Source organism: Cucurbita pepo, chromosome 15 (genome assembly GCF_057944985.1).
Source record: "Cucurbita pepo subsp. pepo isolate OVF chromosome 15, ASM5794498v1, whole genome shotgun sequence".
Taxonomy (NCBI): domain Eukaryota; kingdom Viridiplantae; phylum Streptophyta; class Magnoliopsida; order Cucurbitales; family Cucurbitaceae; genus Cucurbita; species Cucurbita pepo.
In genome coordinates, this window is record NC_141812.1 from 6,622,811 (window position 1) to 6,637,356 (window position 14,546).

The window sequence follows — 14,546 nt, forward strand, 5'->3', positions numbered from 1 at the left end:
TGAAAAATTCATTGGTTGATTATTGTAGGTTAGTCTTTTTAGTTATTTCCATTTGGGTTATCATACCATATTTCGGTTTCATATTACCTAATTTAGCAAATATTCCTCAATTATATAAAAATTTTGGGTACAAAATTGAAGACACAAAATTATCATCACCCAAAAATCTCTAAAATCCCTTCCAAAGTCATGGACAAGAACATTTGTATCAAGTTCGCTTGCCTAGTTACAATCATCTTGTTCTTCGCCATAATCGATACAGGTTTAAAATATGTTGTAGTTATTAAAATGATATATCTTGTTTTTTCTTCAAATGATTAAAATGATCCTAATTCATTACATGCATCCCTTTTGTGATCTGATAGGTTAATTTTGTTAATCATAATATTTCTTCTTGTATTAAATAAATAACATCCCATTTAATGTTGTATTTCTAAAATCAAATATTAGTAAAGTAATTGAATGTCCCATAATGGGATGGACAACATTGACTCACCTCACCCCATCAAACCATTTTACAATACAACATAATAGCAAACAAACTTAGTCTCAACTTGGCTTTCGTTGTTGCGATGATATTGTTCCTCGTCTCTTCTTTCAGTAACTTTCAATCTCATTTATTTTTCTTCTGTTTTGTTGTTCTTCATTTTAAAAGCCTATATTTAAATTTTATGATAATATTGAGGGAAATGTTGATAAAATAATTGTATGTATAGATATTACGAATTGTATATATAAGTTTATGTGTGTTTTTCATGGATTAATTATATGTTGAGTGAGGATATCATATGTTGAAATGATTCGTGTTGATCTGTGGGGATAGTTTTCACTCTTAGAAACAAGGAGTAAGTAATGTGATCTTGTCAGAGTGGAATGTCGAGGCCATCAGATGTTGAATCTGAATTTCGAATCTTGATCTAAATCTTCGGCGCGAGGCATTATAAATTAAATATATATATATATATATATATATATAAAGAGTTTCAATCTGTAGGAACTTTAAAATTAAGTGTGTTTTTCAGGAAGCAATTGTTTTTGGGTATCCTCCTAGAAAATTTCCTAAGAAGCATACGATTGAGATCAAATCATGTCGAAATGACCCATGTGAGTCTTTGGTGATATTCTTCCCCTCTTAGAAACTAGGTGTCAGTAACTTGACCATGTCGCTAGGGTTGCATAGGATTAATGTCGGTGCCATCAAGTATCGACTTCAGATTATGAATCCTTATATGAATCCTATGCATGTGGTGTTATAAACGGTATTAGGCGACACCTCTCCTAGTAGATACAAACAACGTGTAAATTTCATTTCAATGGCTCAATCACATGACCTAAAAAATTAAGCGTAATTTTCATTATGTTGGATGACTTCTCAGTATGTTAGTGAGAACAAAACATGTTGGTATGTCGGGACTGTCTTCCCTCTTAGAACCGAGGACTAGGTAACGTGAGCATGTTGCAGGAGAATGTCGGAGCCTTCAAATGCTAAGAAACCTAGACATCGAGCTGAAATTTAGTACTCTTTGATTATACGTGACTAGATGGCTCAAATTTGATTGAAAATTATTTACGTATGCAGGTACAACCAAACCATTAGGCACAAAAGGCAACTATCTTAAAGGTATTTCATGCAGGGCTGCAGATGATTGTAGGGATAATGTGTTTTGTGATTGTAAATTAAACATCTGCTTTTGTCATGGCAAGAAGCATCCCTTCAACTTCAACTCCAACTCTCACAAGATGAGTAAGAACATTCATTTAGAAGACAACAAGGAGATCAAAGAAGTGCCTCAAAACAACTAATCAATATAATGAAGATGATCATAAAGAACTTGATCGATGTGACCCTGTATTTAGATTCTCATAATAAATAAATGATATTTTTGTTTAGTTCGCGTGCCTCTTAAGGTTTCGGGTCATAGTATATCATACGAATACAAGATACACTAACATGCTCGTTCCACATGAAGCTATTTAATGCAACAAATTATTCATATAACAACATATCATAAAGAATCATATACATGACAAAGACATCATGAGTCAAAAATCGAGACTCGACTCTATCTCGAACTCTATATTTCCACAGTTCATACACACTCTCGTCTCCGGTGTGCAGTTAGTTTCTATTTAAAAAGAAAGAGTAGCTTGATATAGTAGTAACCTTTAAAAAATGCTCAATTTAGAAGGACAAGAAAGAGAGAAAGAGAGAGAAAGAGAGTTATCTAAAAATTATTGTCATAATGATTTATATTATGATTACGATTATAATTATTATATTATGATGAGACGGTTCAGGTGAGATCTATCATGGACATAACGTTCAATTCCCTTATGGATTCTAGTCGGTTTGGGGAACATCTTTGCTCCTCTCTTATAGAGAGCATATACATCCGTCATTATTATATTTATGACTATCTCTCAAGCTTTGGTTTAGGTTCCTCAATAGAAAAAAATAAAATAGAGCATCTAGAACCCAAGCGGGGAGCATGTGTGTGGGCAGTGTGTAGAAAAGTACAATGCATCCAAATCCACCAAAAAATGAAATTAGAGCCAAAGCAAAGACATGATGTTTTATGCCACTAGACACGAACTCATATTTGCATGTGTGCATTTCTCGACCCTAATCGAGACTTCATGCATTATGCTCATGCATTGGGGGATACCCCTATTCCATCACGAGGGTACGGACACATACACCACTAGACAGATGAAGTATTATTATATTTTAGATAATGCTGCCATTGCGGTTATTAATTCTAATGGGTGTCCAGCATAAGAAGCTACCAGAGTAGGCTTGTCCGACAAGAAAAGGGGTCCAGCGGTGTACGAACTATCTAATGAGCTTGTACTTGCACGTATGGGCTGTGTGTAGAGTATATGACACACATCTAAGTTGCCCATTAATATAGTATCGTGGGAAAAAAGACTGATATGATAGGTTCCGTCATTGCATTCGCATGTTTATTGCATTTAATCCCAATAACGGGGTCATTTCCTGAGTATTTCTCAAAATACTCAAGCCACGTGTTACCTCTATTTCAAGTTAAGGCAAGGCATTTTTGTACGGCTGACGACGACATTGTAATTCGAGACCATGACACATGCATAGGGTAGTTGTATTATTTTCTTAGACTTAGGCTAGAATAGGATGCTTTTAATTTAAACGTTTATTTATTTTATTTATTCTTTTGTTGTGTCGTTTTTAAAAGTGTTTTCAAAACACGTAAGAAAATGACTGTATCTTAAAATGAAGATGTCGTCTTATGAAAGTTTAAATAAAGTATTTCCGCATTCAATGTTAATGATATTTATACAGTGACGACCTTAAATAAATTTATTTTGTACATTAGTTTTTTTTTTTTTTTTTTTTTTTTTTTTTTTTTTTAATCTTTCCATTTTAGTTATCATACCATATTTTGGTTTCATATTACCTAATTTGGAAAGGAGTAAATATTCTCAATTATATAAGAGTTTGGGTAGAATTATCAGCCTCCAAAAATGTACAAGTGCAATCATCTTGTTCTTCACCGTCTTCGATACAGGTATCTTGTAGTTATTAAAAAATGTATAAGTGTTTGAGGGTTGAGTCGGGTCAGGTCAGATTATGAGATTTTCTAGACCGAACCCAATTATTTGCATTATAAATTTTTCAGCATAAACAACCCTTGTTATATAATGAATCCAACTCAACCCAACTCGACCATAAATTTTTTGGGATAGATAGTTGGTTCAGGTAGTTCGAGTTATTTATTCAATTTTTTTTATTTTGATAAAATAAAAATTAGTTTGTAAAATATATGTTTTATTTATTTTCATACGTTTGGTTACCATTTGCAATTCAATGTAAGTTTGATTGTACAAAGATTCAAACTAATAAGTTTTAGGGTTACCAAAGAACGAACCAGTAGAACTCAATTCAACATATATTTTGAAAAATTACTTTAACCAGATCTAGTAGAAAATAAATAATTATGAAATAAAATAAATACATATATATAAACACTTTTACCGGATCTAGTAGAAAATAAATAATCATGAAATAAAATAAATAAGTATATATAATTTTATTTTACACAAAAAAGTATATTTTAAAATTAACAATCAATTTAGATGGTTTTGGTTCAATCTAGTTTTGGGAACCCATAAACAACCTCACTCATAAAAGTTTTCAGTTATTTGAATCTAGTCCAAATAAGTTCATAACTGAACTCGAATCAGATTGGTTCAGTCAATCCATCTAGTTTCGGGAGAACCCTTAAACCAACTCAATCATAACAGTTTTCAGTTATTTGAATTCAGTCCAAATAAGTTCATAACCTAACTCGAACCGCACAGGTTGGGTTGGGTTGATCGAATTTTTTGAGTCATTAGATTGATTTTGATATTAATTTGAGTATTACTTTGTTTGATGAACAGTGACAAGCAAACCATTGGGAATACAAGGAAGTCATATTCATATTACGTGCAACACTGTCCAAGATTGCTTTAATCCTAAGGTTTGTGATTGCAAATTTGGACTGTGTTTTTGCGTACCTAAGAGCCCGTCGCCGCACTTCAGCTTCCACCATGACAACATCAGTGATACCACTCAAAACTAAGAAGTGGCTCTCAACAACTATTCAATAAATACCATTATTTTCATTGCAATATGCTTTACACAAATGAATAAGACTGTGATAAAACCATGTATTTCAATATTATATATTAGATTAAATTGAAAAATTACTTTTCATTTATGATTTATGAGTTCGAGTATGATTATTGTGGATGAGCGATTGAGGTAGATGAGAGATGACTGCGTGAATTCCATCGTTTTATAGAACGTTTTATAGGGCCGTTATGTATCGTCGTCAGCCTCAAGGTTTTATGACGCATCTACTATGAAGAGGGTCTAGCCTTACTCCAACTAGTCTTTGCGTCGTCTGGTGACTGGCTTTCGTACCATTTGTAATGGCCCAAAGCAGACAAAGTTGGGCTTGGCTGTTACAAATGGTATCAGAGCCAAACACCCGGCGGTGTGTTAGCGAGGACGTTAGGCCCTCAAAGGGGTGGATTGTGAGATCCCACATTGGTTGGAGAGGGGAACGAAACATTCCTTACAAGGGTGTGGAAACCTCTTCCTAATAGACACATTTTAAAACCATGAGGCTGACGACGATACATATCAAGCCAAAGCGGACAATATCTCTTAGTGGAGGGCTTGAGTAGTTATACTTTAGTTGTCATATATCTTACAGGCAAGTGTCTTTGCTGCCGAAAATCCAAATCTTTCAACTAAAAACAATAAACAGAGCATTCTTGATTAGCCACTTCATGCTCAAGTCCTTACTTTGTGTTAGTAGGACCAGTCAAAGCTCTATGCTCTCTCTTTTTAGTGTGGGATTATGTGCGGGAGAAAAAGGAATCTGTGGTGGCAGCGAACAACGAACAACAAGACTACAACTTAATTTTGACTTTTCACTCTATAAGATGAGCACAATTCATTAAAAAAAAAATTACAATACTATGAAAGTTATTAAAAGATCAGAATCAGTTCAATCTCCTCGTCCCTCTCGCGTGCCACGACCTTGTCTATACCCGAAAACATAAAAAAAATTTTAGTAGATGCATTTTAATACACAAAAATACTGGAGTCATCACATGGTTGATGTTTTCACCTTCCTCACTAGTCCGGTACTACGACCTTGTCTTAAATAAGCCTAAAACCAGAATATGATTTTAGGTCCCATTAGACATTGAAAGACTTACATGTGTGTATTTTTTTATCTTAACAATAGGGTCACTTATGGTGTTTTTTTAAATAGTCATTTTTTTTAAATAGTCATTCTCTTCCTAACATTTTTTCTGTTAAAAACATGATTCATAACTATTAATTTAAATTTTATTGTCAAGTAAATATTTGAAATATTTCTATAAAGGCTCCAAGGTTTCATGAAAACATTTGAAAACTCTCCTAATATGTATATTGCATACCTTAATATTAGAGACGTTACACATAATTTACATTTTCATCCATGAATTTTTACTAATTACGATGTTTTGGTTTGTAAAAGGTTAATATCTATAAATGTTTAAAAGAATTAAATAAATTTTTAAAAAACTTTATGAAGAAATTAACGATACTTTTTTATTTTTTGAGTTGTTCTGGTGGATCGATCGTTCAAGACCTTTGGTCTCTATCCGGACCCGATGAATAAAATGGGAACACTTCTTATGGACTCGATGAGAATGATTCTGATCTAGTTCATGACCTATTAGAAGTAGAAGGCGCTCTGTTTGGATTGGGATCCTCACGGACAAAAAAAATTGCAGTCAGTTTGATAGTGATCGAGTGACATTGCTTCTTCTGCCTGAACCTAGGAATCTCTTCGATATGATACAAAATGGATCAGCATCATAATTATTTTAAATTAATTAACCAAAAGATAATGCTAAAGACCAAACTGAGCATCAGTGACAATTAGGAGTAAAATGTAAAATATTCGAACCAATAACCAAATGAAAACTAAACTTCGAAGTATAATAAAAATGTAACTGTAGGATCTCACATCGGTTGGAGAGGGGAACGAAACATTCCTTATAATGTCGTAGAAACTTCTCCCAAGCAGTCATGTTTTAAAACCGTGAGGTTGAGAGCAATATGTAACGGCTCAAAACGGACAATATTTTTTAGTGGTGGGCTTGGACGGTTGTAACATATCAAAGAAGACAATTTTTGTTAACAGTAAGCTTGGACTATTGTAACAGATCAAAGCAGACAATATCTATTAGCGGTGGACTTGGGCTTTTGTAACTGGTCAACCCGAAAAATATTTCTTAGGGGTGAGATTAAAATGATATATATATATATTTTTAATTCTTTCCATCCTTTGGAAGAAATAAAAACTTGATCCCAATTCATTACTTGCCTCCCTTTTGTGGTCAAACCATTTACAATACAACATAATCGCAAACAAACTTAGTCTCAACTTTGCTTTCATTATTGCCATGATATTGCTCCTCGTCTCTTATTTTGGTAATTTTCAACCTTGTTTCTTTTTCTTCTTTTTTTTTTTTTTTTTTCGTTTTTTTATAACTCTCCAAAAGTAGAGTTATATCAAGTCTTTTTACAGTTAATTTTGCACTTATACTCATCATTTTCTCATTAATTGCTCCATTTATTCTAATTAGTATACATGAAATATCCAATTGTGGTTTAATATGAAAAGAAGATTAATTTTCATAAATCGAGCTTAATTGTACGCTTAATTGAGCTATTCGGTAAAATTCTAGAACATTTATGCTGAAACCATGATGCTATAGCAAATCTGGAAACAACACTGCTTGCAAATCTAGAAATAAATTGCAGACCTTGATGCTGAAGCAATCAGCAAATCTGGAAATAAATTGCAGACCTTGATGCTGAAGCAATCCGGAAAGTAAACTTTTTGGGGATGACCTGGAAATTTTAATCCACATCAGCAGTCCATGTGGATCATTGGCTACCAAATTAGAAACATCGTAGGTGGACAATTTTATCCTTTCTCAGCCCTAAATTAGAAGAAACAAGCATTATAAAAGGAAAAGGATACCTAAAATAGGGAGGGCCACACTTGGGGGAGAGAAATCGGATTAGACAGCAGCAGCGGAGGGGCCACCCTTGGGGAGAGAAATTATAGACCACATGTTTCATTTATATATATATATTATTTTAAATAAATATTCAAAACATTTTAAATTTATTTTCATTATATATATATATATATATATATATTTAAATACCATTATCTCGACAATAATGAGCCAAGTATGTAATAATATGAAGCTAACTCATTTCTGCTTGCTCATAACGTAGTTCTCACAACGACCCACATCAGCAGATTTCAGACCTTCTAAAACTTCTTTCGCAGCCAGCCTCTTCATTTCTTTCGCGCTCATAGGTTCAAGTCTATTGTGCCGTAGACTTGAATTTGAAGCACTCTCAGCAACAGCAGCTATGTTCATACACCCTGCAGTGGTGTATAGGGTTCCAGATTTTGAGCCACGTTCTACCACCGTAGCACCCTTCATAATCTTCCACGAACCCTTCCCTAACTTTGTTGCATAACCTGTGCTGTCCAACTGACCAATAGAGATCAGGTTCCTTTTGAGACCAGGAATATATCTGACATTATTTAATGTCCACTGATTTCCTACCGAAGTTTTTATGCAGACATCTCCATTTCCTTTAATCTTCAAATCTTTGTTGTCGGCAAGATACACCTTCTCGAAATTTCCAGACTTGAAATTCCAGAACAACTCTTTATTTGGAGATGAATGAAAAGATGCACCTGAATCCAAAATCCAGGATTCAATCGAACTGTCCGCTCTGAGGATTAGAGCATCCCCAATGTCTTCTGCTGAATTTATAGAATCATCATCATCTCCAGATTTGTGATTCTGCTTCCTCTTTGGTATTGTACAACCTGTCCGAAAGTGACCTTTTTCTCCACAATTCCAACACGTTACGTTTGGTCTATTTGGAGATTTTTCTCGGTTCTTTGATTTTGATCGCCCTTTGTTTGGGCCCTTTGGTTTACTTCTTCCCCTTCGATCAACACTAAGAGCATTGCCTGATGAATCTCCAGTTTCTCGTTTGCGAATACTTTCGCTGAGAACTACATCTCGAATTTTACCAAACTTCAGTTTATCAGATCCTCGGGAAATGCTGATTGCGGCAACAACAGTATCCCATGACTCGGGTAAGGATGACATCAAAATCAATACTTTAATTTCATCTTCGAAATTAATTTCCACCGAACTCAGTTGACTTACGATCATATTGAATTCATTTATATGATCAGCAACACGTTCACCTTCAGACATCTGTAGATTGAACAATCTACGAATCAAATACACCTTGTTCATAGCCGACGATTTTTCGTACATATTCGACAGCGCCTTCATCAGATCTGACATTGTCTTCTCCTTGATAATGTTGAAAGCCACGTTTCTGGATAGCGTCAACCAGATCATCCCTAAGGCTTGTCGATCCTTGAGCTTCCACTGTTCTGTGGTCATGGTATCCGGCTTCACCCCCAATAGAGGTTCGTGAAGATCTTTCTGGTACAGATAATCTTCAATATGCATCTTCCAGAAACTGAAATCGGATCCATCGAACTTCTCAATTCCAATCTTTGAACTTTCCATCTTCAAAGATCGTGGTGAATTTTGCCTAGCTCTGATACCAGTTGTTAGGATCGCACAACAACGCACACACTCGATCTAGATGAAGACAAAGAATGGGATAGAGAAAATTGCAAGGAGAACTCTGGCTAAAAGAATTTTTTTTATTGATGACTTCAGGTATGTACAATAAGAGAGAGTAGAGAGAATAGAAAGTTACATCTCAAAGCTCTACCGGACGGGATATATATATATAGTTCAATTTACTATATATATCTTTACCAGATTTAACCATCTACTATATATAGCTATTTACTATATATAGTTTTACCCGATTTAACCATCTACTATATATAGCTATTTACCATATATAGCTTTACCGAATATAGCTTTACCAAATATAGCTTTACCAAATATAACTATTGACCAAGCTATAAATAAGCATCAGGCTCCATAACCTAACAATGTATATTTGAATATTTAGATTTTAACATGTTTATAAGGTAGGTTTGTTATCATCCGAACATCAATTAACCTTTTGAGTAAATCCTTGATGTACTTCTCTTGATTTAAGAAGATACCATCTTTCAGTTGTTTGATTTGAAGTCCAAGAAAGAAACTGAGCTCTCCCATCGTACTCATCTCAAACTCATTATACATACATTTGGAAAATTCTTCACATAAAGAAGGGTTAGTAGAACCAAATATAATATCATCCACATATATTTGCACTAATAACATAACATTTTCTTTAATTTTAATAAAGAGAGTAGTGTCGAGCTCACCCATTTTGAAATCATTCTCAATAAGAAAATTACTAAGTCTATCGTACCAAGCTCTTGGAGCTTGTTTTAAGCCCTAAAGAGCCTTTTTCAACTTATAGACATGACGTGGAAAGTCAAAATTTTCAAATCCAGGAGGTTGTTTTACATAAACTTCCTCCATAATATAACCATTTAAGAATGCACTTTTCACATTCATTTGATATAATATAAAATTTTTGTAAGAAGCAAATTCATGTAAGATTCTAATACCTTATAATCTAGCAACGGGTGCAAAAGTTTCTTCATAGTCTATACCTTCCTCCTGACAATAACCTTGAGCTACAAGTCTAGCTTTAGGCATTGCTTGCCTTCGATAACCAAACATCACTTTTGTGGAATTCAATTTTGTTTGACCACACACGTCGCCTGCGCATGCATGTTCAATCGTGCGGAACACAACAACGTTGCTTCTCATTGTCATATCAGTTCCCAACAACACGATCCATGCATCATGATATGATGCATGACCATCTTAGTTTGCTCAAACCATATGTTGGGAACTCACCCATGTGTCGATCATCTCATTAGGACATTTCAAACATTCATCCATCTGGATTCTCTTGAGCATCAGACTCTCCCGTGTACATGCTAAACCATTTACGACATACTTTCTTGATAGCGGGTGCATGATCCAACCTTCGACACATGGGTTGGGGAGCAATATTGGTACACCTATTCCATCTCTTACTTTCTTGTTTCTTTCATCAACCATAGAAAATGTTATCTATTTTAAGATTAAGATCAATCATTAGCTCAGGCATAAATCCTGGCTTGGAAAAATATGAAAATAAGGGTCACATTTAATAGGACAGGGGTAACGTGCCATTGCAACCCTATCACAATCCTCACGCAAATCTTGTTAAACATGTCATAATCTAATAATCATGCCAAAAACTTGATGATGGAATATAAAATTTTCAAATGACTCACAGTGTCGAAGGAATCATCATTTTCAAATGACAATTGTGGTCGGTGGCGTTTGTTGTTACAAACCTTGAGGATGTGAATCTAAGAACGATCATTAAGGTCATATATTGTGTGTTCTTCTTCAATGATGGAAGGAGAAGACGCTAAACCGATTGAGGCGGACTCTTGGAGAATCTTTTTAGAATCACCTACCGAAGATGTCTGGGCTAAAACTGCTAGTAGCCTAGACATTGAGTTGAGAAATTCAGTGTTTTTCCTTTGTGGCAGATCTTGTAAATGACCATTTGTCGAAAGACATATCAAAACTATTTACTTTTCGTTAAAGGATCGTCATATCCTTTCTGCCCTCATGTTTGATGTTCACATAGAGAACCTTAACATCTCATCAGAAGCATTCAAATGTCTCCCCCACAACTCTTAGATCTTCTCCAAAAAGATTTACTATGCTCATAGAGGTAAATCTGGAGAAATCGTCAACCTGTTTCCAAAACCCTTTCATGGGATCAGATTACTAAGAATTCTACCTGGATCCTTAAATATGTGAGCCTTCCAATCAGGAAAGACCCACAGTTTGCTCAAGTCATCGAACATGATGATGGAAAGCGTAAAAGTAAAATTCAATGAAAATTAAATTTTCTTTCCAAAGGTAAAGATTCTTAAGCTCGAGATCTAGTACCTCATGAATCTCGAGATCTCCATAAAAAATCAACATGTCAAAGTCTATGCAAATAGAGCCGGTTGATTACAACAAAGAAGTAGTTTTAGTCGATTATGAGGGCAATCCCAGATCTCCAACTCAAACCGAATTGGATACTACATCTACCTTCAACCAGATCGATATTATCACAAATGAATTGTCCACTGATAAAGAATTCCTTAAAAATGCATTACAACCTCGAAGGATATCCTAAATATCCAACATCAAAATAACTTCTCAAACAAGATTCTCTCAACCATTGCAAGACAAGTTAAGAAGATTGAAGAAAAAATCAAGGAAAGACGACAACAAAAGAAATAAAAAAAAAAAACTATTGCAAATATTAATGGCGTGAGATTCGCAAAAGTTGAGGAAAGTTCTTTTATTCATACCAGCTATTTTAGACAAAGTAATTAGTCTCGGCTCAACAGAAGAGGCACTTGCTCTTATTGAAGAAAAGCTAAACAATCTTTCAATTTTGATAGAACCTTAAGTAATTAAACTTTTAGTGTCATAATGAACCATATGAGAATGACCTCAAAAATTTTAAAAATGATTTCTCCAAAGAAGAAAAGATGCCCAAAAAAAAATAGACCTCATCAACAAAATTGTTAAATTAGAGGACAAAGTCCAAAAAACTAGATGAAGAAACATTGGTATCCTAAGCCCTCTTTCCCCGATGTTCCGTTCGAAGAAAAAACTCAAATGACTCAATCCACCTATGAAGGAACATTCATACATAAGTGGAATATAGATGGTCTATCCGGTCATCTAGTCGTAAATGTAATCAACAAAATGTTGATGGGAGCTAGCGCCTATAGTCTTCGAGGTAAGTTTGACCACGCTATTGCTCAAATTGTAACTTTTGGTTTCACAGGAGTACTCAAGGATGGGTTGGAGAAGCATATCTCCAACGAAGAAAAGCAAAGGATACTCAACCATACTACTATAGAAAGAGAAGTACAAATATAAAACGTGAAATTGGAATATCTCAAGTTATGGAGAATGATATAAGTGTTGAATAGCCATTAATACCCTTTTATATATTGTCTTAAAGTTTGTCGTAGGCAAACTAGAAATCCATACTGAACGTTTGAGAAAATTCTTATGATTATAAGATGCGAAAAGTTAGCTACTTCTGATGGTACAAAGATATAATTGTAACTAAGGTTATGACAAGATATGATAGTACCGTTTAATTATGGATGATGCGCTTCATTGAAGGACTTCAAAAGTATATTTCTCGAAGGATAACTACCGCTCTCAATGAAGAGTGTAAGCATAAGATTCCTTGGAATGAATTCACTTATGGTGATTTAGGTTATGTAATAGCCAAGTCGACCGCCAGCAAATATTGTCTACTTTGGCCCGTTACGTATCGTCGTGAGTCTCACGGTTTTAAAAGCATCTGTTAGGGATCAAAATGATATTAATTAACAAATCAGAGTGGCGCAGCGGAAGCGTGGTGGACCCATAACCCACAGGTCCCAGGCCAGAAACCTGGCTCTGATACCAACAATAAATAGCATTCCCATCAACTACAAGGTCGGTATAATTTTTGGTTTCACAGGAATACTCATACTCAAAGACAAATATGGCTTTGATACCAACAATAAATAACATTCCCATCAAGAAAAGAATTTTAAATTAGGAACTTCACCAAACTCTTTTAAATACTCTATGGGTGCTGTCCAACTCATGGTTTTAAAATGCGTCTACTATATTGAGAGTTTCGCCCTACTTTGACTAGTACGGTCATACTTCTTCAAATGTGCGGCCTCTAATCTTGACACGCTCACCAAAAACCTTACGGGGTACTTAATCTACATTCATATTTTTTACCTGGCTTTGTGGCTTTGTGGCTATGTTGGACCTTAGGCAAGGTTTACCTTCGACATTCAAACATCACTTATGTGGAATCAAAACTTGTTTCAGCATACACGCTGCCTATGCATGCATGTTCAATTGTGTACGACACAACAACGTTGCATCTCATCGTCATCTCGGTTCCTCACAACACGTCCCATGCATCGTGATGCAATCTCAAGTCTCGAGATAGCTTCTCGAGATAGCTTGACCATCTTGGTTGTGTAGACACATCCCTCGGGACAGTTTGGCCAAGTGGTCTAAGGTGCCAAATTTAGGCTTTGGTTTGAAGGGGCGTGGTCCCACAACTGTCATTTATTTTCATTTTTTGTAAACCTTCAAGCCCGCTGCTAGCACATATTATAAAAACCTCATGATTTTAAAACGCGTCTACTATAGAGAGAGTCTAGCCCTACTCCGACCAGTGCATCGTGTAACGGTCATACTTCTTCAAATGTGCGGCTTCGTGATCTTGACACGCTAGCCAAAAACCTTATGGGGTACACAATCTCCATTCACATTTTTCACCTCGGCTTTGTGGCTTTGTTATACCATAGGCAAGGTTTGCCTTCAACGTTGAAACATCACTTATGTGGAATCAAAACTTGTTTGACCACACACGTCGCCTATGCATGCATGTTCTATCATGTGCGACACAACAATGTTGCATCTCATCATTATCTCGGTTCCCAACAACACGATCCATGTATCGTGATGCAATCTCATGTCTGAGATACTCGATCATCTTGGTTTTTCTAGACACATTCGTTGGGACAGTTTGGCCGAGTGGTCTAAGGCGCTAGATTTAGGCTCTGGTCCAAAAGAGCGTGGGTTCAAATCCCACAGCTGTCATAATCATACTTTTTCAATCTCATCGTCTGACCCATGCATCGTATTGCAATCTCATGTCTAGAGATAGCTTGACTATCTTGGTTTGTCAAGGCACATCTGTCGTACAGTTTAGTCGAGAGTGGTTTAAGATGCCAGATAGATTTGGGCTCTAGTTTAAAAGGGTATGGCCAGTGTCTCGTGATCTTGTCACGCTCACGACAAATCTAAAGGAGTACTCAATCTCTATTCACATT

At 35.3% G+C, this 14,546-nt stretch overlaps 1 non-coding gene across 1 annotated transcript; it reads left to right on the forward strand.

The window, feature by feature from the left end:
- Positions 1 to 14,233: 14,233 nt before the first annotated feature.
- On the forward strand, positions 14,234 to 14,313 carry TRNAL-UAG (transfer RNA leucine (anticodon UAG)). Its single transcript has one exon. It is a non-coding gene; the product is annotated as a tRNA-Leu (tRNA).
- Positions 14,314 to 14,546: the final 233 nt, after the last annotated feature.